General features: G+C 48.4%; 1 protein-coding gene across 2 annotated transcripts in view; it reads right to left on the bottom strand.

Moving 5' to 3' along the window:
* SEPTIN9 (septin 9) overlaps positions 1 to 25605 on the bottom strand; it is a 264222-nt gene that overhangs the window by 145122 nt on the left and 93495 nt on the right. The gene's annotated exons all lie outside the window — the stretch shown is intronic.

Below are 25605 nucleotides of genomic sequence, written 5' to 3'. Positions count from 1 at the left end.
TTTCCCCTTGCACTGTCTCCTCCGACAGTTTCAAAAACCCTGCACTGTAGGAGAATGCCTTAAGAATCTCTGCCTTTTTTTCTCCACTCAAGCTCATCTGAGGAAGTGGGTTTTTCCCACAAAGGCTTGTGATACTGTACATATATATCAGGAGTGGGGAACCTTCTCTGGGTGGAGGATGGGGGGCCACTCACCCACAGAAAAATCAATCAGGGGCCACACACAAGTGAGAAGCAGAAAAAAGAACCCTCACTGTGGCCCCTGACTGAGAAGGTGAAAGACCCTCCCCACATTCCCCTTGCACACCAGAGCCTGGGGGAGGCCCAGCATAGTAGATTTTGTGTGCTCCAGCCCTCAGGGGAGCCAAATGGGGGCAGAAGTACCAGCATGGACTCCCTAATGCTAGGGGGGCCCTTAGCCTTAGGGGCAGATCCAGGCAAGCCAAGGGCTGCATCTGGCCCCTGGGTCTTAGATTCCCACCCCTGCTATATATATTTCATAGAATTATAGAACACTAGGACTGGAAGGGACCTCGAGAGATCATCGAGTCCAGTCCCCTGCCCTCATAGCAGGACTCAGTACTGTCTAGACCAGGGGTCTCCAACCTTTTTAACCACAAGATCACTTTTTCAATTTAAGTGCAATGTAAGATCTACCTCAAATACCCTTGCCCCCTTCTCTGAGGCCTCACCCTGCTCTCTCTGTTGCCCTTCCTCCCCGAATCTCATTCACTTTCACCAGGCTGGGGTAAGGGTGCAGGCTCTCGTCTTGGACATGCCCTATACCCTAGGCCAGTGTTTCTCAAACTTTTTTTTATAAAATACCCCTTTTTAAAAAAAAAATTATAAGTACCCCCAGTACCTAGTTTTCTCACACTTTTTTTTTTTTTTTACTGTTGCAACACATTTGTTTAAACAACTGAATTGTAGCAGAGTGGGTGATGAAATATTTGGGTGTTAAATGTACAAAAATAATACAAATGCTATAAAACTTAAAACAAAAATTCAGTTTTCTCCAACTTTCAGTTGTGTTGGTGAACCCCATGACTTTTCTTGAGTATCCTTAGGGGTTGAGAGGTGCTGCCCTAGGCCACTCCAGGGTCCACACCTCTGGCTTTGGGGAGTCCCTTATCCTGCCTTCCTAATGCAGGAGCCTGGACCATCCCTGGGGCACCTTGTGGTGGTTGTCTGGCTGTTCCCAGGACTTGAGCCCACCACCCTATGCTTTCCATGTGAATGTGCTATTCCCTAGGGCACTCCAGAGCTGACCCCATGTCATCTCCCTACCTTTGGTGGCTTCTGTATCCTGTGTAGGCTGTCTGGTTGCTCCTAGGGTGAGCAGGATGGAGACTAATCCACAACCCTGTCCTCCTTGGGCAAGTGCTGTATCTCCTAGTCCACTCAAGAACCCACCCCACCCCTCTTTGGGAGGTCCCTTGTCCTGTGTCTGGTTGCTCCTGGGGTGGGCAGGGGAGCTTGGGCTGCCTGGAGACAAGACTTGAGCCTGCCACCATATGTTCCCCAAGCAAATGCCCTAGCATCTAAGCCACTTCCTAAGTGGAGCACTTTGCATTTGTCCTTATTAAACTTCACTCTATTTACCTCAGAGCTTTTCTCTAGTTTGTCCAGATCACTTTGAATTATGACCCTATCCTCCAAAGCACTTGCAACTCCTCCCAGCTTGGTATCATCTGCAAACTTAATAACGTACTCTCTATGCCAATGTCTAAATTGTTGATGATGATATTGAACAGAACCGGTCCCAAAACAGTCTCCTGTGGAACCCCACTTGTTATGCCCTTCCAGCACGATTGTGAACCTCTCTGAGAATGGTTATCCAGCCAGTTATGCACCCACCTTACAGTTGCCCCATCTAAATTGTATTTGCTTAGTTTATTGATAAGAAGATCATGCAAGACCGTATCAAATGTCTTACTAAAGTCTAGGGATATCACATCCACCGCTTCTCCCTTATCCACAAGACTTCTTGTCCTATCAAAGAAAGCCATCAGATTGGTTTATCATGATTTGTTCTTTACAAATCCATGCTGGCTGTTACCTATCACCAAAGTGATACAATAAAAAAAAGTGAACACATATAACCCTTTGGTATATATGGTCATGCCTATTTCCTTCCACAATTTGATCTGAGAAAGTGGGTCTGGCCCATGAAAACTCATCACCTAATAAACCATCTTGTTAGTCTTTAAAGTGCTACATAGTCCTGTTTTTTGTTTCAGCTAGACCAGACTAACACAGCTACATCTCTATTACTGTTCCCCCTGAGGTGTGAGTCTTCCACAACTGGGTGGTTTCAGGCTGATATATTCTGGCCTTGGAACCCTGGTGCAGCTCCCTACTTGTTTTGTCACTCTCTGCCTCACCACTTTAGGAACTGTGTATTTCACCTCCATCTACAGTTGCCCCTCCCCTTCGACTTTCCCCTTCCCATTGTGACTCAGATTCTACAGCCTTTACTCCTCTTGGGTAGTAGGTGGCCTCTAAGAAGGCTACTACTCACCCCTTTCTATTTCATTCTAGAGACTCTTAGGCTACGTCTAGACTGGCATGATTTTCCGCAAATGCTTATAACGGAAAAGTTTTCCGTTAAAAGCATTTGTGGAAAAGCGCGTCTAGATTGGCACGGATGCTTTTCCGCAAAAAAACCCCGATTGCCATTTTCGCAATCGGGGCTTTTTTGCGCAAAACAAATCTGAGCTGTCTACACTGGCCCTTTTGTCCGAACGGGAGCAGCATAGTATTTCCACAAGAAGCACTGGTTTCAGACAGAAGGAAGTCAGTGTTCTTGCGGAAATTCAAGTGGCCAGTGTAGACAGATGGCAAGTTTTTCTGCAAAATCATCTGCTTTTGCGGAAAAACTTGCCAGTCTAGACACAGCCTTAGGGTATGTCTACACTAGCTCGTTAGTTCGAGCTAGGTAGGGTAATGAGGGCAAGCAGAGTTGCAAATGAAGCCTGGGATTTAAATATCCCAGGCTTCATGTGCATGTTCCCGGGTGCTGCCATTTTTAAATCCCCCTGAGTCCGAACTCCGTGCCCGCGGCTACACACGACATGGACTAGGTAGTTTGAAGTAAAGATCCTAATTCGAACTACCGTTACTCCTCATGGGAATAAAATCCCGGGCTTCATTTGCAACTCCGCTTGCCCTCATTACTCTACCTAGCTCGAACTACTGAGCTAGTGTAGCCGTACCCTTACACTGCAGAGTGCATCACTGTAGCATGGCAGACTGGCCCTCTCTCTTGTCATTCTCCTAACCAATGAGTCTCCCAGAATCATTAGACTGTGCTGCCCTAACCCACTGAATTTGTTCAGAGACAGCAGCAAGAAAAGTAGCATAAAACAGACCCAATTCAACTCTTTTTCTACTAGGCATCTCCTGTTTGCGGCAGCCTGGGCTGGCCACTTATGGGGGCTGCTCCGGCAGCAGCTCCTGTCTGCGGCCAGCCCTGTCCACCGCAAACAGGGGCTGGTGCTGGAGCAGCCTCTGTTCAGGGTGGAGAGGGTTGGTCACCACGAACAGTGGCTACTGGACTCAGCGTGAGCTGGGATTGGGCAGTCCTGGCTCTCGCTGCTCCGGAACGCTGCACCTCTGCATTTTAATTGTAGTAAGAGCCTGGCAGTTCTTGCTACATTTAAAATTCAGAGCCACAGTGTGGGTGGCTCCCGGAGCCAGCCCGAGCCAGCTCAAGACGGTTCCTGGAGCTATCCCTGCTGCGGCTCTGCAGATCAGGCTTTATCGACTAATCATGAAGTCAATACAATTGTAATTTAACAACCGCAATTTAACATCCTTACTAGGGAGGTGGAATCTCCATCCCTAGAGGTTTGTAAGTCCAGGCTTGTCAAAGCCCTGGCTGGGATGATTTCGTTGGGGTTGGTCCTGCTTTTAGCAGGGAGTTGGACTCGATGACTCCTGAGGTCTCTTCCAACCCTAGGGCTACGTCTAGACTGGCATGATTTTCCACAAATGCTTTTAAGGGAAAATTTTTCCGTTAAAAGCATTTGCGGAAAAGAGCGTCTAGATTTGCATGGACGCTTTTGCGCAAAAACACTTTTTGCGGAAAAGCGTCCGTGCAAATCAAGACACAGTTTTGAGCAAGAAAGCCCCGATCGCCATTTTCGCCATCGGGGCTTTTTTGCGCAAAACAATACCGCACTGTCTACTCTGGCCCTCTTGCACAAAAGCATTTGCGCAAGAGGGCTTTTGCCCGAACGGGAGCAGCATAGCATTTCCGCAAGAACACTGACAATCTTACAGGAGATCGTCAGTGTTCTTGCGGAAATTCAAGCAGCCAGTGTAGATAGCTGGCAACTTGCCAGTCTAAACGCAGCTTAGGAATCTATGAAATCCAAAAGGTAATTGAATGAAGGGTGAAAAGCACAGCCTATTTCTACTGCTGTTCAATCCAAGACTTCACTGAGTGATATTCAGATGCTGATTTGATAGCACTGGTTGTATCCTAGCACATAGCAGACTACCATGAAGCAAACAAACAGAATGTCTACCTAGACTTGGGCATTTAACAATGCTGGTTTTAAGCCATATGAAGGAAGCAGCAGCAAATGTGATTTGTTTTTTTATCCAGTTTTCATAATGAGGGTTTTTTTATTAATACATGGAAAAAATACATCTTCGAAAAAAGAAACTACAATTGTTTTAACAACCAGACTAACACACCCTTTAAAACAGGTATTTTGGTATGTTATTTTAAGCTACAAACACTTGGTCAGACATCACAGCCTTTTTTAAAAAGAATAATGCTCATGTCTTTCATGTCTTGAACACTTTGCATGGAACTGGTAAACCACAAACAGTTCAGGGAGGTTTGCATTAGGCCTCCTTGCCATCAGAGGGTTAAAATAATGTGGAAGCTTATTGTAATGATAACATGTGAAATTGCTCAAAAGGACATGAGTACAACTTTCCTTGGAAGCACATGTTAATTTACCCTAGTTATAGATTCCAAGTGTGTTAGACGAAGGCATGAGCTCACATGGATTTACAGCTAGAACTTCCTTTCTTGTGATGCTTACTAGTCAGTCCTCACCATTTTCAGATCTACACTGTTGTTGGGCAGAGGAAGCTGTTGTTACATTATACAGGAGTCAATGCTGGCTGACCTGAACCAGCAGCCTTGGCACCTCTTTTGAAAGGAAGCTTGTACTCCTTCTTGTATGGTGCTAAAGTGCGGGGGTTGTTCCCATAACCCATTTTAATAGAACAGTGGTCAACAACCAGTAGGTTGGGATCTACCAGTAGATCTTGTAGCCTCTGACAGGTGATCCTGACTGGTTGGCTGAGAGGTTATCAAGTGCCTGCACTTCAGCTGCCCTGCTGCTCCTGCCCAGAGCCTCCTACTTGGTGTGCAGAGTGGGGGAGACACACGGGGAGGGTTGAGGTCACTCTGTCCCCTTCTCCTGTACCCCATCTTCACACACTGAGGAGGGCGGGGCCTCAGCGAAGGGGCGGGGCAAAGATATTTGGATTTGAGGTAGATCCTGGACTGACTTAAATTAAAAAAGTGATCTTGTGCTTAAAAAGGTTGGAGACCACTGTAATAGAACAAAAAATGCTGAAAACCCGGAATCTGAGATTTACACTTGACTAGTATAAGGCAGTGGTTTTTCAACCTTTTTTCCTTTGTGTACCCCTACAAAACTTCATATGAAAGTTCAGACCCCTCTGGAAATCTTAGACATGGTCTGTGGACTCCTGGGAGTCCATAGACCACAGGTTGAAAACCATTGGTAGAGTAAAGTTGCTTTGCTAAGGCTGATGGAGGATTCTCCCAGTATTGGGAGCGGAATAACCTGAATTAAATTGGGATGAGCACTGCTAATGGGCATAAGCCCCTAGTGATTTATCATCATGGGCGTGGAGGTGGGACTCAAAAATAGTATGAACAAGCGAAAAAAGAAAGAAATATGGAAGAAAAACAACCCTTGGTCCTCGGATGGGCTGAGTACGGCCTGTGAGCCACACAGTGCCCTCCACTCCCATTGCATTCAGCATGAGAGGAGGCAGTGGAGAGCCTCACTGAGCCAAGTCTGCTGTTTGGAGTCTGATGTTACTCTCCAAAATATGTCACTCGAGCAACAGTGTTGCACTGTGATGGAATCCATGGGTTTGAGATGGGGAAGGGGTCAGGGAATCGGGACTGAACTAGCCAGTGGAAAAACCTGCTAGTTTGACACTTTGAATGCCAATGACAGCAGAGCCAGAGCCTGGACTCCCAGCCTCTCTGGGAAATACACCTACTGCTGATATAGAGGGAAACAGCTTCCAGAACAGAGATAGGCACTGGGATTCCATAACTACAGAGATAGAGGAAATGAAGTCATCAACAGGAAATCAAAACTCCTTTCTCTTTGTTTACTTGATATAATGACACCTATTGGGGAGGAAATAGGAAACTTCCACTGCCTCACACTTCACAACCTGGGCCAGGCGAAGAGATGAGGGAGAGAGGTTTATGTGGCCACACTGAAACTTGTTTTCCAGATGATTCCTTTCCCCCCATTCCTACAATTAGAGAATTACTTTTCATATAAGGCTGCTAAATGCCATCAGTTCTATTAATAGCACGCTGAGTGGTGCAAGGAAAAGGAATATTAGAAAAGCTAACGTGGCATGCGGCATACTCAGACTTGGGGTATGCTGCCTACACTGCAATTAGATAGCCACAACTGGCCTGTGCCAGCTGACTTGGGACTAGGAGCTGTTTAATTGCAGTGTACATGTTAGGATCCCTCCTTCACTGCAAGGTCCTAGAGTCCAGGCTCCATCTCCACTGCAATTACCTGGAGTCCCACGAGCTTGAGTCAGCTGGCAAGGGCCAGCCACAGGTGTCCAATTGCAGCATAGATAATGCTTGTGTGGGTTTGATTTAATCTGGGAGGAAAGCTGAGCAAAGGCGAAGGCTGCTACTGTCACTAGCACAGGGATGGGGGGGAGAGCTGTGATGGGTATATGACGGCACAGTGAGTGAATTAAGAGACCGTGGAATTGTTTTGCTTTTATTGGGTTAAGATACAGAGCTGCAGATTCTTAGCAGACTTAATATCTACTCTGTCCTTCCATAGCTCTCTCCTCATCTCTCCCTGGTTCTCAATCTGCCCCTAAACTCCTTGAATGCCAGATTTATTCCTGTGGTCTCTCCAAAGCTACCCAGTTGGCTAGGATTGGTAGGAAGTTTGAATATCTAGTGGGGCAAACCCAGCTATCTTGACATAACCTTAGCTATATGGTTGGTTTGCATCAGTCTGAAAATGTTGAGGAGATGACTACTCCAGATCTAATCTGTGCTGGTAATAAAGATGAGGTGCAGTCAACTGATCATCAGGCCTGGATGTGGGCATCTAGAGGTATAATGGAGATTGGAAATGAACAAGCTTGAGGTGATAACCACATTATGCAATCTCCCATTGAAATCAGCTACCAGGCTAGCAAATCACACCCTTGTATTTAAATAAAATAGTTAGAGGTGAGCTGGAGAATCGCCAGCAAAAAGGACTGGCTACTCAAGTTACAATCAGAAATATTATAAAACTAACAGAAGTTTTAGGAGGGAGGTAAATACTTATGCCTTGGCATCATCCAGACTCTAGCTGGTAGGGAATAGGAGACAAACTGCCCCAGGGAAAGCTATCTTCTCACTCTCTCTTCCTCCATCACCTTCCCCAGTGTTTCTTGCATCTTCATCTGAAACACCTGTTACTGACCATTGACAGTCAGAATTCTGGACTGGATGGATCTTGATCTGATCCAATATGGCACCTTATATATTCATAGAGTTTAAGACCAGACGGGACGGATGGCAGAACAAGGAGCAATGGTCTCAAGTTGCGGTGGGAGAGGTCCAGGTTGGATATTAGGAAAAACTATTTCACTAGGAGAGTGGTGAAGCACTGGAATGGGTTACCTAGGGAAGTGGTGGAATCTCCATCCCTAGAGATTTTTAAGTCTTGGCTTGACAAAGCCCTGGCTGGGTTGATTCAGTTGTGATTGGTCCTGCCTAGGGCAGGGGGCTGGACTTGATGACCTTCTGAGGTCATCAAGTCTAACTCTATGGTTCTATGATTCTATGACCAGTAGATCTAATCTGACTTTTTGTATTGCACAGGCCATTAAATTAAACCCACTTCCCCCAGTACTGAGCCCAATGACTGAAGTTTGGCTAAAGCATCCAAACAGCAGCCACTATCAATCTCACACATGTTGTATACAAGGCTAATGTTGTAACAAGCAAAATTATAACTGGGTCTCCCCCTGTATGGCCGTTCTTCTATGGTAATATCAACTCCCTCCTCCTGCTTACAATTCCCCTGTTTAATGATGCTGGAACAATGTGTATAGTAGGAGTTACTGAGAGCCATTGAACCAAACGGTTTATAAAGGAAACCACTTCAAGCCAGGGGGTGCACCAGGACCCTTAGTCCTAGCACCTATGCTCACTCCAGTTTATACATGCCAGGATTGCACTTGCTCTTTTTTGCCACATCACTGCCTTGGAGCTCATGTTGGATTGCTTGGATACCCGTGACCCTTAGACTTTTTTCAGAGTGAAGGATACAGTCTCCCAATTCTACAGCTATGGCCTTCAGTCCTTGTTTCTAAGAGGAGAGCTTGTATTTGACTGCACTAAAACATATTTTGTTTGGATGAGTGCAGCTTACCAAAGCTACGTCTAGACTGCATTGCCACATCCAAGAAACACATCTGCTTTTCCGATTTTTTTTTCCAAAAAAAAGTGGATGCGCTCTTTCACCATCCCCGAAAACCCCATTCTACGAGGAATGAGAGCACTTTTTTCCAAAATTTGGCGCCATGTACACCATGCCAAATTTCGGAAAAGCCTCTTTTTAAAGTAAATCAGATAAAGATACGCAATTTGTATCCCGCAAATTACGTTTCTTTTTCCGATTTAACACTGCAGTGTACACCTAGCCCAAGTGAGCCAGACGGCTCTGACCGACGGCCCTGTCATTAGTTACCATCCCATGAAGCTTTGTGTCCCCGGCAGCTCTCCGGTGTGATGATGTTTTACAGGCCCCAGAAGTGATTGCTGTGGCTTGTGAACATTCTTCAAGTGCATCCTGCAAAATCCAGGAGCCAAGCTAAACCTAGAATAATCCCTTACTACCTGGGCCAGGCAACAGGCCTGACACTAGTTCTTCATAGCAGAAGTCCTTTGCTCATGCTGTCTCTACTGTCAGGAACTGGGTGGCACTTGACTCTCTTCAAATGCTTTCTTCAGATCTCACTTTTCTTCCTGGCCAGTGACTCCTAGCTCTTCTTTTAAAAAGCATCTAACTAACCAAGTCCTGCCACTTAAACCAGCAGTTCCTTTGTGATCATTCATTCTCCCCAAACTTAGTTTTTACTGGATCTGTAGCCCTGCCATGCTATAGTTACAGACTCTGCCTGTAAACTGGATTGCAACCTACATACCTGACAAGGATAACTGAATTTCCAGTTTGGCAAGGCTTCCCACTGACCAAGCCAGCTATAAAGAAACCAATATAAAGAAAACCTCAGATGCAGTATGGCTGACTAGCAACTTTCCTACACAGCAAAATTTCCTCCCCTTATTCTTCTGAATTCAAGGATCCACCTGACTCTGTTGTGGACCCCAATATATCTCCAACCTCCTCAGTCAATTATGTGCATCCCTGCACACGCTGGAGTCTGGGGGTTTCCAAATCCATGGCAATCTGCCTCAGAAGCAGTTAGCTCTGGTCACTGCTATTGATTAGCTCTGGGGTTAGCTAGATCTCTGGTCTCATGCAAGCTGGCCATGCCTGTGCGTCCCTGCAGCTGAACAGGGATGGGATGAGATGCCAGGGACCTTGGCATGGTAGAGGACTGGCCAGACAGCCATATTATAAAACAGGGACAAAACCTCAGTTTCTCTCTAGGGAAGGTCTAAGAGGCATGGGAGAGTCTTCTCAAGGCCGGGGGCTGAGGGGCTCCAGCTTGGTAAGGGCTCTCCATCTCTCCCCACTTTAAAAAGCACGTTTCAGTTTCAGAGTGTTTGTGGGTGGCAGGAGAGAGTGACGTCTCACACTGCGAGCAAGCTCGTGGAAGTTCCCCCTTATCACTCTCAGTCTGCTCCATCCTGAACAGCAGGCTCAGTTGCAGCGGATGGTACGAGTCATTGTGGCTAAATGAATCCTGTCGACATGTTTTCAATATTACCCAGCAAACCCTAGCAGAAAATTAATCCTCATCATCTCCCTCTTTTTTTCCCTCCCCTTGCTCTAATTAGGAAATGAAACCCTTTGAGGAGACCTTCTGTTGACATCAGGCAGTCAGACACCTCCCCTGCTGAGCTGAATCTGCAGCTGTTCCATGATGAATCAGCCCCCAACAGCCTTCCAAGCTAGGGCTCCCCTTCCATAGGTAGAACATACTGGCCTATGTACCCTAGCAGGGAGACCGGGCCTGGGAACACTCGGCTGATGTAGGAGCAGAGCTGACTGGCCTATCCTGTCTGCTTTGGTCAGAACTGTGGCAATGAAGTGGAAAATCAGTGAGAAAGGGGCAGAGGAGCGACTGCACAGCTCCTTCGCTGCTCTCCCCTGCTGATGAACTCTGGAAGGTAGAACCAAATGCAGTGCAATGAATGCAAACACACATGTCATCCAATGGAACTGTAAGCCAGCTGCTTAGGGAACAGAGAGGAAAGGTTTGCAGCTTCCTAGAGAAGGAAAAAGTGTCATTAAATTGGGTTTGGCTTCCTTTCTAACTGTGCTTTAAATACCATTACAGTCAGTGAAGTGACTGCAAAACTGGCCATTGTCCATTCACCTGTGTCATCCATCATCTTCTGAGCCATGTGTCCTCGGGTTCCTGGCACAAAGTTTCTGCTCACAAAGCTACTGGGAAGAGGCCCTGGGATCTCCCATTTGCAGGTGGGGAAACTGAGGGAGAGTGTGTTCATAGCAGAGATTTTCAAATGGGGTCAGCATATCAACTGCAGCTGGGTGAGGTGCTCTCCTGCAAACCTGGTCCTTATTCCAGTACCCGCATGGAAAGCCTGTGCTGAGCCATGGGTGCTGAACATTTCGAAACCTGGCCCTGATCTCTTTGGAAACTCAGAAGCCAAAAATGAATGTAGCCTCAAACAAAACACATGCTATTAAAATGCAGTTACAGCAAGAAGGGTGACTGTAACATTGAAACATCTTTTCCCTCAGTGTTTCCAGATCATATTTGCTCAGTTAATCAGAAAATCAAGCTGAGCCATGTGTGTCTAGGCTCCCCAGCTCTCGCCAACAATAGGGCCAAGTCCTCTTCCTGTGCAGCTTGGAATAACTCTCTAGATTTTGATAGTGCCACACATTGGTGTGAGTGAGATGAGACTCTGGCACAAGGCCTATTCATTTCAGCAGCATTTCTATTGGCGCAAATGAGACTGGAGTTTGGAATTCAGACTTGAGTCTCAGGTTGTGTCTACACTGCAGGGAAAAGCCGGAAAAATGTGCATATCTTTTTCTGCTTTTCTTCCGAAAGAGGCATTTCTGACATTTGGCTGTCTACATGGGGCCAAATGTTGGGAAAAAACCCTCGTTTGGAACATCCCTTCTTCCTCGTAGAATGAGGTTTATAGGGATGCTGAAAAAACGTGTCTGCTTTTCTGAATTTTTTTTTCCAGAAAAGCAGACGCATTCCTTGGACACGGCAGAGCTTTTCTGGGATATCTCCAGTATCCCAGAAAATCTCTGCAGTGTAGACATAGCCTCAGTCCTACTGCCCGTGTGCAGGCAAAACTCTTCTTGGCTTTAACGGTAGTTTTCCCATCTCAGGACTTCAGGGTTGGACCCTGAGCTGCCAGTTCTGCTCATAAAGAGCTTGCCCTTCTGTAGCTACATTTCTCCAGCAACAGAAACCTGGCCCATGCCAGCTTCTTGGGCGGATGTGACATGGAAGATGTGGGGAGCACAAGGGCCCAGTTTTACAGACTCCAGCAGAACACCTGGGGGAACAGCAATAGCCTGGCAGGGAGAGCGGCCTACAGCCTGGTGGCTCAATGCAGACACTTTGCTGCAGCCTCTCTTAGCTGAACACAGACACTAAGTGTGCTCCTCCCCCGCCCCCGCCCCCGCCCCCGCCCAGGCTCCCAGCAGCACTCAGAGCCTTATTGACCTAAATGAGCAATTTGCCCATTTATACAGTGACCCGTGTGCACTTAATGAGTTTGCTATCGACCACACAGGCCTCTTGCTGTAAACACATGAGTCACTCATGGCATCAGTGTCAGAGCCCAGCTGGAAGCATTTCACATGGAGCCGTCAGTTCCGGCTATTGTGTACACCAAGAGCTGGGAAACAAATCCACAGTCCGAAGCCTGTGCTGAGCGACATACTGATCTCCCCAGCTTTCCAGACCACGGACACCCCAGCAGAGCCAATGCGGCAGTGCTCACACAGCACGCTTCCTGCCTCCCTTAGCCCACGAGAGACCTGCAGCCTTAGGCTACTGGCTCAGGGAGGGGGGAAATGGGCTAGGATACCCCTTCCATGCCTCATGGGGTAGGCTGAGAGACTGTCGTGCTTTGAGCTCCTTGGGTAGAAGGGGAGGTGGAAGTGCCTGCTGGGATTACATCCAGCTTCTGGCCCTAACCTAGGCCAGTGTTTCTTAAACTATGTTCTGCAGAACACTGGTGTTCTGTGAACAACTCGCAGGTGAGCTGCCACCTCTTCTTTGGTTTTGTCTTTTTTTGTCAGGCAACAATTGGTTTTTTGAAAAAAAAATGTCATAGGTGTTCCGCATAAAAATGTTTATAGTTTAGTGTTCTGTGGTCTGAAACAGTGTAAGAAACACTGACCTCGGCCAGTCGGAAGCTCTCATCCAGCTTGCCAGTTTGCAGCTCAGCACTGATTATAAAAGTTCAAGCAAGATGCAGCCTTACTGGATTCTGGCTTTTCACAACAAAAGCCCAGCATGCTCTCCCAGCAGGGGAACCAGCTGACAGTGCACCACGCTGTGCACATAGAGATAATGTAGGGGCTACCCATAGAGTGGGACAACATGCAGGCACAAAACTCAGCATGACAAGGACTCCTGGAAGCCCCAAGGAGTCTATCACACACAGATGGTGCAGTGTGTCTCCAGCCTCAAAGGCTTCCTGTGCTGCTGTCAGATGCATCTCACTCTGTCAGAAGTGCCTGGGCCATTGGCTTGAGTCAGAGATGACCTCACATTCTCAGCAGGAGCTACTGTGCATGTTCTTCTGCTCTAGGTGAGTCTGGGACACAGGTCCCCACAGAAACAGGCCACCTTGGTTACTGAAAACTTCCCAGCAGCCCCTAATTAAAGAGAGCGTAGAGGAAGGAATAGCTGATGCCATGACACGCCTGCATTCTGCTGCCAGATGTTTCTCCCTCTCCTTTGCAGTTGGTTTCCAACAGAGAGCCTAGGCGCTTCTTCCTTCAGGCCAAGGAGGAGATGCAGGAAGAAGATGGGCTTTTCCTGTGGAAATTACCCTTGGCTCCTTCAGCCTATACAACAGCCCAGGCCCCGCTCTCTCCTCCCACGTAAGCAACCTCGTCTTTCCCTCTCTGCTGTCGGCCACCCACCCTTTGCTCTGCACTCCTTCTCATGTTACACTGAGCTGCGAGGGGGCGCAATGCTCCTTTCCTGCACAGCTGGGAATGTCGTTCCGGAGAGCAGCCAGGGAGTCGGTCTCCAGAGATGCTGCCCCAGCAGCTCCTTCAGTGAGCTCATGACCTTTTCAACCCAGAACTTTCCCCGTCATAAATACGCCAGCAAATGGCTAGAGAGTTTCCTCTTTTACGGCTCCCTACTGCTTTGCAGTGAGGCTGTTTCCAGCAGTTCCTGCTGCACACCAGTCCCTGCTTGGCTTCTCACCACCCCGTGGAGGCTCAGCAGAGTCAAACCCCACGTGACATCTGTCGGGATTATGAAGATCTTAAACACAAACTGAGAGCTGCCTACTCCAAAGCCTGTAGTCCACAGGAGCGCAACGGGATGGGGCAGGCTCGGGGAGCAATTATGCCTCTTCTGCTTCTTTAAGGAAAAGGTTTTTTTTAGAAAAAACATTCAAAGAGCCGATAAAAACAATTCCTCGGTTATGTTCCCACCCAGCTTCCTCTGCACAAGGTAGACACAATAAAGATACAAGGCACAGTTCTATCATAGTAGCGTTACCTTAGTAAGAAAGTAAAAGAGACAAGGGCAGGAAAGAAAGGGAAAGGAAGAGAAAAATAAATACATCTTTCCTCTCCTCCAAGCTGGTTCCCACCAAAAATCTCCAGACTCCAAGGCCTTTGCAAACACCCCTGAAGCAAATCTTCCAGTGCCTTCCTGAGCACATAGGGGCCGTTAGGTGCAGGGAGGGCACAGTGCCTAACACAAAGGGGTTGTGCTTCATGGCTGGGACTCTTAAGCACTGCTGCAATATAAATAATCATAATCAAGTCACTTGTCCCAGTGATCAGCCATAGAGCCAAAGTAGCAATCAAGTTTCTTGATTTTCAGTCCTGTATTTTAACCACTACAGCGCTCTGAAAAACAGTGTGAGGCGAGATAAGCAAAACAGGGCTCATTGGTACATATGAGACTTTGTGTAACTTTTCAAGGTGTTGCTATACCATCAACATCCACCTTTCCCTGTATGGAACAGTATCAGTAAGAACCAAATGCCCAGCATAATCTGGCATCTTTACATGCCCCTCACGAGTGCGCTTTTGGTTCATTCATGCCCACTAGTTAATCTGCAAATGCCAACTGCCCCACAATTGGGTACACCTGCCCCACAACATGCCTGAGCAGCTGCCGAGTGAGTTTCAACTGTCTAAAATCCTGCCGCAGGAGGGAAGTTTCCAGGTGACAACTGAACTCTGCTTTGCCTCCAAACATGCACTGAACCACTGTGTGTGCCTCATTAGCAGTGTGATAACAAGTGTCTGACTGGACAAGAGCATAGCAATCCACAAGGGCTGGCCAGTTCCTCCAGCAACTGGTCACTGTCCACCTCTGCTCTGCACTTGTGCACCTAAACCCATGTCCTTCAAGGGAAAGTGAGTCGGAGGCCTCTTCAGCTCAGAACTTCCACTCTAGGCAAGCGGAGCTAGACAATTTCCTCTCCTTTGCAGCCTGTTGAACCTCTGCTTTCTGGTGCAGCTGACGTTTGTGGCATCAGAGTGTCAGCCTCCTTCTAGCATTCGCCGGGCGAATGCCACTCGCTGGCCTGCACACTTCTTGTTATGCGTAGCCTGGCTCCAGCTGCTGCACCAGTAACATTTATCTAAGCGCCTGGCAGTCAGGAGCGGGTGCTCACTCAGACTGGCAGTGTACAAAGGCAAGCGGGACAGGACGCTGCGAGTGCAGGAAGCCCTGAGGCATGTCTGATAAACGGCTTGTACAATAGGGTCTCAGAGTTAGGAACACCAGGGCTACGAAGCAAACGGTCAATCGCACACTCATCTGGAAATGGAAGTATGCAATCCGGCAGCCCCAGAGACAACAACAATAAAAGCAAACATAGCAGAGTGCTGTTCTCAATGTAAACAACTAATAAAATAAGGGGGAAATTAAAAAAAATATGACGAGGCAAAGAAACTGTTTTGGGTTTGTTTCATTTAAATCCAGATGGTTAAAAGCAGTGTTTTCTTCTGCACAATGATGTTTCAAAGCTCTATGAAGTCAAGGTTCAGTTCTGAACTTTTGCAAGAATAGCATTTTGTTCAGCACTACGAACATTTCTAAGGGTGCAGCTATTCTACAAGTTTTTGTTGGAAAAAGGTACACAAAATGCACTTTGCATTTTGCGTACTTTTTTTCTGCTTATTTTGTTGGGAGAGGCTTTTCTGACATTTGGCCCGCCTAGACTGGGCAAAATGTTGGAAAGCCCCCTTCTTTCGGAAGACCCGTTCTTCTTTATAGAATGAGGAATACATGGGCTTTCAAAAGAGCGTGTTTGCTCTTCTGAAAAAAAAGTGGAAGAGCAAACGTGTTCCCTAGACACGGTGGAGTTTTTTTGGGATACTTCCAGTATCCTGAAGCCCCCCCACTCCGCCGCAGCCTAGCCATACCCAGAGTTACAAAAAGCCTCCATTCCCAAGGTGTCTGTGGCTCTGACGTATACTGTATTTGTGCTAGCTGTTGAACCTTTGCTCTCTGGTGCAGGCCAGTGAATGGTCAGTGGGCAGGACCTAGGCGGGAGGAGAGTGGTTGATGATCTGGGGAAGGAAAAGCCATACTCAGAGGAATGCATGTTCCCTGAGGCCCAGGACAGTAGCTTAGCATGGCAACTTGGGACCTGTCTGCAGGGTCTCCTAAGTCTGAGGCCAGAGCCATAACCACTGGGTCACTCTCCTTCCAAACGAAAAGGGGATGTAGAAAGTTGAGTCCTGCATGCTTGCAGACATGGAACTGTGCCAGAGGTGGTTGGTGAAGGCATGGCTTGGGGAGGCAAGCCCCATCTCAGCCCCACCTCTAAGGGGAGGCGGGACAGCGTGCCATGTGTGTGCTCCCTCTCCCAGCTACAGGGAGAGGAGGGGAGCAGGTGGCCACGTGCTTTCCCCTGCCCCGGGGAGGGCAGAAGGTGTGTAGCATGCCCCAGCCTCGGACAAGGGTGTGCTGCACCACATGACCTGGCGCAACTCAGGCTCTCCAGCCCCGGAGCACCAGGGGAGGAAGGAGGGTGCTCCATGCAACCTTTCCAGCCCTGGGGATAGAGGAGGGCAGAGGGTGCGCAGCATGGATCCAGCCTCCCCACCCCCAAAGGAAGTCGGAGGGTGTGCGGCATGGCCCCAGCTTCCCCAGCCCCCGTGGTGATCGGAGGGTGTGCGGTATGGGTCAGGCTTCCCCAGCCCCTGAGGCAGTCGGAGGGTGCATGGCATGGCCCCAGCTTCCTCAGCCCCTGTGGTGATCGGAGGATGTGCGGCATGGCTCCAGCCTCCCAGCCCCAATGGAGGGCGTGCTGTATGGCCTGGCCTAGTCCTGGAGCACAGGGAGGGCGGGTGCTGGGGGCAGCAACACTCCGCCCCAGAACGCCTACAATAGGGATTCTGGGGACGGAGTGTGGGCGGGGCTATACCTGGTGGTTTGGGAAGGTGGAGCCTTCCTCCACCTGACATACCGGACGTCCATGAGCTATGTCCAAACAAGACTCCTGGATGTGCCCCCTCTTCAGCCTTCTGCCCTAAAGCAAACAGGCAGGCTACGTCTAGACTGGTATGATCTTCTGCAAATGCTTTTAACGGAAAAGATTTTCCGTTAAAAGCATTTGTGGAAAAGAGCATCTAGATTGGCATGGACACTGTTCCACACAAAAGCACTTTTTGCAGAAAAGCGACTGTGCCAATCTAGACGTGGTTTTGCTCAAGAAATCCCCGCTCGCCATTTTCGCCATTGGGGCTTTTTTGCACAAAAGAGTTTTCAGTTGTCTACACTGGCCCTCTTGCGCAAAGCATTTCCTGAAAAGGGCTTTTGCCCGAATGGGAGCAGCATAGTATTTGCAGAAGAACACCGACAATCTTACATGAGATCGTCAGTGTTCTTGCGCAAATTCAAGCGGCCAGTGTAGACAGCTGGCAAGTTTTTCCGCAAAAGCAGCTGCTTTTGCAGAAAAGCTTGCCAGTCTAGATGCAGCCGCACTGTTCATAACGGAAGCATAAGGGAGAAGCACATGCTAACAAGACCACATTATATGAATGGTCCATTATGCACCAACTAATGGGCTCCCCAGGCAGCAGTAAAATGGTAATCCACTCGGCCTGGTCAATGGGTGCTCTCGGTGTTGCTATCCAGCTCTGACTCTGAGTAGCACCTCAGTGGAATAACAGGGTGGAGAGACCTAGGGAAGAATGAAGACACCAAAAGCAAAGCTGCCTGCATGTCTCTGCATCAACCAAGCTGTCCCCAAATGGCCAGGTCACTGGGCAGGGGCTTTTGCTTCTCCCTGACTTGTAAAGTACAACATGCACCTAGGGCAGGGTGGGCAATATTTTTTGACCAGGGATGGCTCTGGGCCACCCCAGAAGGGGCAGGAGCTCAGGCAGAAGCGACAGGGCCAGGACACTTCCATGCTTCCCCGCCCCGCCCCGCCCCGCCCCGCCCCACCCCTGATTGGTCTAGGGGTGGGTGAGCACACAAAGTCTTTGCCCCCTCCTCCGAGAGAGGACTGCTAGCTGTTCTGCTAGCGTGTGCCGTACCCCTGGCAGTGGGAGAAGACTTTGCATGCTCCCCCTGCCCCCAGGTCAGTCAGGGCCTGTGGGAGGCGGAGCATGCAAAGTGTCTGGCTCCCTGCCCCCGCCCTGCAAGGGAGCGCTGCAGTTAGAGTCAACCACCAGCTGAGAAGCAGCTGGCGATTGACTTTAAGTTACAAGCCCCTTGCAGGGCAGGAAGAGACTTTGCATACTCCCCCCCACCCTCAGGCCCTGATTGGCTTGGGGGCGGGACCGCGCAAAGTCTCTCACTGCCTGTGTGAGGTGCTTAGAGTCCACCAAGGTCAACTCTTAGCGCTACGCACCCCCCTGGCCCTAGGCCGATTGGCCTGGGGGCAGGGGAGTGGCAGGGCCTCGGCAGGCTGGATCAACCCGCTTGTAAGGTTGCCAGGTGTCCGGTATTCACCCGGACAGTCTGGTATTTTCGGCTCCTGTTCGGTAAAAAAATTCAGAGAATACCGGACACCTAAAATGTCCAATATTTTTGGAATTTTTCCCCGGCCAGGAGGTGAAAATGCCGGGCACCTGGCAACCCTACAAACACTCAGCACCCGGCCTCCCCCCCGGCCCGGCTCCCAACACCCCCGGCCCCCCAACCTCGGCCCCCATGGTTACCTGGTTCCCCAAGGCTGCCGGCTCAACAACTTTGCCCCTCCCCCCCCTTTTTTTCCCTTCAACAGAATTTTTTCCCATTTTTTTGGGGGGGGGAGGGAGTGTTCGGTATTTTTGTTTCAGCCATCTGGCAACCCTACCCGCTTGGTGGGCTGGATCTGCCCCACAGAGGCACTTTTGCCCACCCCTGACCTAGGGGAATATTGGTACAACAGGCCAGTGCTGTGCAGTGCAGCACAACCAGCAATTTCAGAAAATCATTGCAGCATGATTATGATGTGCATCCAAGGAGATTTTCCTTCCAGGGCCCCTGCAGCCCTGTCCGATTGCCATTTCACACAAACATAGACCAGTCTGCCCTGCCTCCCACTCTATGGCCAGAGTTACTCTTTCCTGTGGAGAACAAATTCTTCTCCCTCAGAGACTCCATATGCTCCCATTTCAGCACTCTCAGCCCCCCTAGATTAGGGGACGGCAGTAAAGAGAAGGTCAAACCCCAGATTTCTGCATGGCTGCCACCAGTTCAGACTGTTCTGGGTTTCTGCCCACTAAGCCCTTTCCGTGGGACTGAGGAAGCGGGATCCCACAATAAAGAGGAGATCCAAAGTCAGTGGTGAGATGAATGGCGGGGGGTGGAGGGGGCGAAAGAAAAACACATGAACCAGGAGGTCAGCTGCAGTCATTCCCCAGCAGCAGGGAAGGGAAAAGCATAGAGCATGTGAGATGGAGGGAGGCAGAGCCTGGAGCCAGGCAGTGGATTCAGGAAGCTGTGGAGGGTGGTGGAGAAAGAGGATATGTCTACACTACCACCCTAGTTCGAACTAGGGTGGCTAATGTAGTCATTTAAAGTTGCAAATGAAGCCCGGGATTTAAATATCCCGGGCTTCATTTGCATCTTGCCGGGCGCCGCCATTTTTAAATCCCCGTTAGTGCGGACTCCGTGCCCGCGGCTACACACGGCACGGAGTAGGTAGTTCGAATTAGGCTTTCTAATTCGAACTACCATTACTCCTTGTGGAACCAGTTAACCAGGATCTGGGCTGCAGTGTAGTGTGGTGCTGTTGGCTTGACTTTGTTCTAATAATATCTTTTACAAGTTTGACAGCCTCCTATCTTGGGCCCAGTCCTTCCCCCTGTACAGTCTTAGATGTTTCCAGCAGGCCTCTTGGGTGGTAAATGGGGTTCTCCTGGCATCCAGCCACTCTCCCGTTGTTTGGTTTCCCTCCTTCATATTCCTTTTACCCAAGGCAGGAATTTTTGTGTTCAGTTTAAATTTTTCTCATCTTGAATGGGAAAGTACCAGATCCAAAATAAGTTCCAGAATCAGGTGACCTGTATACATGTCCTGGCATGACCAACCACAATCCAGGCTTATAATAAAAACAATACCATTAATAGATTGTTAGCTTGAGCACCGGGCCATTAAGTTTCTAGGGTGTCAGTAAAGGCCCTCATTAGCACATTTAGAATTATAAACAGATTCACATTTCACATTTCTAACTTAGAATGATGCTGTAACAGGGTCATGCCAGAGGGCTACAGGAGAATGATAGAAGGCAAGCGTATTAATCCTAGATGAAATAGTTCTGTTCCCAGCGTAAACTAGAAAAGGCTAACCCAGAACCAGCAGGAAATTGCCAGAATCAGTCAAGGCAATCAGGCCAAGTAAAACACCTGGGGTCAATTAGAGGGCTTCCAGAATCAAGAGAGCCAGGCTAATCAGGATACCTGGGGTTAATGAAGAACCAGATGAGACTGGTTAAAAAGGGCCCCCCTTTTGTTAGCTCACTGCATGCAAAGAGGTGGGAGAGAAGGTGCTGTGGAAGGTCTGGGAAGAGCAAGCATAAGCAGGTACCAAGAGGAAGAGCCTGCGATAAGGAAGGTGCTGAGGAGGGCTGTGGGGAAGTGGCCCAGGGAATCATGGCAGTCATGCAGTTGATGCTGGAGACACTGCAGGTAGCTACTATCACAGGGTCCCTGGGCAGGAACCCAGAGTAGTGAGTGGGTCCAGGTTTCCATCACAAACCAACTCCCCACTTCAGCACTGGAGAAGAACTAACTTTGGTAACGGAGTTGGTCCTGCCCATGTCACTTGTAGAGGTAGCAGAGACTATGGAGTTTGGTCTCCTCTCTTTTCACCATGCTGGCCAATGAGGAGGGTGATTCACCAAACAACAAGCTGGTGCCCTAGAAAAAGGGAGTAAATTGAAGGCTGCCATGAGCCTCTGAGGCCAGCACAGGACTCACCAAGGCAGAGGAGGAGCTTTGTCACAGATACAGACACAACAAAGAATCTACACAGTCAGCAGATTGTTACTTTAAAATTGACGTGTTACATGAGGCATTTTGCATAATGTATATTAATATACATAAGCCAATTTTCATAGCACATGGGGGGCAGGACAGGGGTGTCTGAAGAGAGTTTAGGCCTATGCTGTGGAAACAGACCAGCTTGGACTCATTCTGTTCCCTTTTTAATGGATCTCCACAAGCAACAACAGTCCATGGCGAAACCCCAAGATTTCAGCCTGGGAATGCCCAGGGTAGCTGCCCATAGCAGGTTTGGGTTTGAAATGGAGGGGTGGTTCCTGAGCAGCTGGTGAAGGAGTCAAGACCTTCACTATTGTTGTTACTCCCATTACACAGGGTGAGAGAACAGACAGGAAAAGAAAGTCATTTGCCCAAGCATTCACGGTAAGCCAGTGGTGGACACAGGAATAAAGCCTATGTCTCCCTGCACCTAGCCCTGTGTTCTATTGATTAGACCAGGGCTACTCAACTTTGGAAGCCCCGGGGGCCACAATGATACTCACAGCACATGCGGAGGGCCAAAACGTAAGTGTGGTTACGTATACATGCAAATAGATTCTTTCACACTCAAGGGCATGAATACAAAGGCAAGACTACACATCACGCAGGCCCCATTCAAGTCAGTTCTGCTGATATTAATAATATGCAATATTTACCTGATTCCCTCCCATATGACAGCACTTATAATGATCAATGACAGTTCAGGAATTTTACTACTAAAACACATACCAACAGAAGACCATTATATTGACTTGCCGTTGTGGAGCATGTTCCCAGTGGAGGCCATGTTCAAAGGATCTCACCCGCAGGCTGCGTGTTGAGCCCTGTGTAAACCCAGACTGCACCAAGGGCTGCAAACAAATGGCCCACGGGCCACATGCAGCCCATGGGCTATGCATTGAGTAGCCCTGGACTAGACCATGCTACTAGACAGAGGAATCATTGTAGATCAAAGAAGAAGTAACACAAACCTTGATGTGAAACACAAACTTAATATCTGGTGGGGATCAGAAAAATGCAGGTAATTGTCATTCCCCAGTTTTACATGCCTCTGAACCAGGGGGCTCTTGCCAGCACTGGTGGGATCAGATGTGAAAATCCTACACAATGGGACAGCTCTTGTAAGCCAACCTGATTCTCATAGGAAAACCTGCTTGCACAAGATTCTGAGCTATGATGTACATCCAAGCTATCTGTGTAGTAAGGATTGGACTTAAATAAGCAACTGGATTTGTGATCACCTGTCCTTATGGAATTTTGCTAATTGCCCTGTCTGGGCACAGACCGGGTTGGAGGAGAGTCCAGTAGCTAGCAGTGAACTAGGAAAATGCAGCCCGCTCTAGGCAGGTACTTACTAAAGCAACAGAGCAATTGGATTGTCGGGCCACATAGTGTTCCCTCCCATGCCTGGGAAACCGGAAGCTACACATTGTGCTCAGTGCTTGCTCTTCACAAGCTGCTTGCATCCGATAGCAAGCTCCTGCTGGGCTCACTCAGCATTTAATGAACAGCAACAGAAAACAGCCTCCTTTGCCAAGCAGGGCCTGCCATGGGCTCCAAGAGCCCTGCTCCCTGTAGGCTAGAAGACTTCTGAAGCTCCCGCTTTGCCAGCAGCTTATGCAGAAAGTGAAATGAGTCTCTGGACCCTGCTGGGGAGCTGAGCAGAGGTTGAGCTTTAGCAAGAGGAAATTCCGTGTGGAGCTGGGGAGGGCAAAGGTCACACTGGGCTAGGACTTTCACTGCTTTGAAAGGCCCAGAGTCATAGACTTCCTGCTTGTGCACAAATCTTGATAACAACGATCACCTTGATTGCCACTTTGCTACCCTGGCTCTCCCATTCGACCCCCTATGCAGCATAGCTCCCCGCATCATGTGCTGAATCCCCATTTCCCATCCTCATGTATTCCTGTTGGTCACATGATCCCTCACAAACCTTGGTGCTTGCTGTCAGCTCCATCTTTGCACAAGGCAAGATTACATTTTCTCCCCAGCACAGGTAGAGGGCCAGAGCTCTGGACTTACTTACTTTTGCCCCAGACAGGGTAGGGGAGATGGGTGGTCAGCTTTTGGGTGTGTCACTGGGGTTTCCACAATTAATGATCTGGGTGATGGGTTGGTTTGCACCCTCAGCATGTTCGTGGATGACACTAAGCTGAGAGCAGAGGTAGATATACTGGAGAGTAGGGATAGGGACCAGAGTGACCTAGACATATTGGAGGATTGCATCACAAGAAATCTGATGAGATCAACAAGGACACAGGCAGAGTCCTGCACTTGGGACGGAAGAATCCCAAGCATTGTTACAGGCTGAGAGCGAACTGCGGAAAAGAACCTGGGGATTACAGTGGATGAAAAGCTGGATATGAGTCAACAGTGTGTATTCTCAGTGGTGACAGATACAAAACAAGCAGCAATGGTCTCAAGTTGCAGTGCGGGAGGCCTAGGTTGGATAAATTATTTCACTAGGAAGGTGGTGAAGTACTGGGATAGGTTGCTTAGGGAGGTGGCGAAATCCCTGTCCTTAATGGTTTTTAAGGCCAGCCTTGACAAAGCCCTGTCTGGAATGGTTTGGTTGGGGTTTTTCCTGCTTTGAGCAGGGGGTTGGACTTGATGACCTCCTGGGGTCTCTTTCAACCCTTCTCTTCTATGATTTGATGACACTATATGCAGGAGTTCTCAGTTAAGAGAACTGAGGAGGGTTCACCCTTTCCACATGTGGAACTGGGGACCTAATGCACTGGAATTCCAGTGTGGAGCCTTCTTCTATGTTTCCTCAGATCTCTGGATTTTCCCATGCAGCCATATTTAATACACCTCCTTTATAATGTTCCCTACCATGATGCTCATTCAGGGTAGAGCCTGTGGCCCGCATTACCAAAAGTACAATCCTCTGTCACCTTTAGCTGGCTGCAGCTGTAGACCCTATAGCTGCCTGGGCAAGCCTCCAAAGGTTTGGTGTTGGATAGCCCGCCTTGGTAATGAAGAGTGGCTGTGTTCTTAGGGGGCTGTCCTGGGGCACTGTATAAACCCTTGGGCTAGGGCGGCGGGATAGAATGATATTTCTTTGCTGAGGGCCTCCCCTCACTCAGAGAGCACCTTCACCAGGCTACCAAATTTTGTGCCTATCCCACAGGCTGACCCGAGCACCAGCTTGGTCTGACCCAGGTTCTCTTCATAGAATTGTAGGACTGGAAGGAGTCCCAAGAGGTTATCTAATCCAGTTGCTTGCAACCCATTTCCCCTCTCTCTTCACGTGTCTTGTCTATTTGGATTGCAAGCTTCTGGGGGCACTTCCTAGTACAATGGGACACTGATCTCTGCTGGGGCCTCTATGTCACACAAACAGTAGTGGTTTATTACATTTGCTCCTTCTCTCTGTTCAACTGGTCCACGTCCAGCTGTGACCGCACTTCATTCCAAGGATGGATCTGCTGTGGGAAATTCAATTCTCTTGTTTTCCTTTCTTCCTATACCCCCTCCCTTGACTCAGGCATGGAAGGAAGTGGCCATCAAAGGAAGCCTGAACTAGAATAACCTGTTATGGAGCTGAACAAATGACCCCTCCCCCACATCACTGAGATAATGAATACTTCTGGGCAATAAAGCTCACTTTTACTGAGAGCAGGAGTTAAGTCCAATGTTCTAGCCTCATTCCAATGTAAATAATTACCATGGCACGTATATTTTACTTTGATCTCTTGACAATTTATAAACTAATAATCCCTATCTTAAAGCAAGCTAATGTATACTGTTAAACAGCTGTTGCTTTCTATTCCAGAGGTGGCTGCATTTGATGGGCGATTGAAGCAATTCTTATACTGATGGAGTGCTATAAAATACCTTTGAATAGATATGGACTAGAAATGATCTTTTCTTCACACTGTGACAATTTCAACAAAAACAAAGTTCTTTTTTTCAAAACATTTCTTTGCATTTTTCAGGGGTTTTCTTCACAAAACCAAAACTTCTGCAAAATGGAGGTTTTCAACTTTTTTACAGCCTTTAAAAAATCCAATTTTTCAGTCTTGTCAAAATGCTATTTTTAGGGGGAAAAAAGTTTGGACAACAAATCTGTATTGGACCCTTTGGATTTCAAGAGGAGAATGATTTAGTAAATATTGTAGATGCTAAGGCATTTTAACGTTACTTAGGTCAGCAGTTACAAGAAGACTTGGGGGCTACGTCTACACTGGCCCCTTTTCCGGAAGGGGCATGTAAATTTCACCAGTCGTCGTAGGGAAATCCGCGGGGGATTTAAATATCCCCCGCGGCATTTAAATAAAAATGTCCGCCGCTTTTTTCCGGCTTTTAAAAAAGCCGGAAAAGAGAGTCTACACTGGCCCCGATCCTCCGGAAAAAGTGCCCTTCAAAGTAGGAATAAGACCCTCCGGAAAAGGGCACTTTTTCCGGAGGATCGGGGCCAGTGTAGACGCTCTTTTCCGGCTTTTTTAAAAGCCGGAAAA

Source organism: Pelodiscus sinensis, chromosome 20 (assembly GCF_049634645.1).
Source record: "Pelodiscus sinensis isolate JC-2024 chromosome 20, ASM4963464v1, whole genome shotgun sequence".
Taxonomy (NCBI): domain Eukaryota; kingdom Metazoa; phylum Chordata; order Testudines; family Trionychidae; genus Pelodiscus; species Pelodiscus sinensis.
The sequence above is the reverse complement of the archived record's forward strand: the minus strand, read 5'-3'. Positions and strand labels throughout refer to the sequence as shown.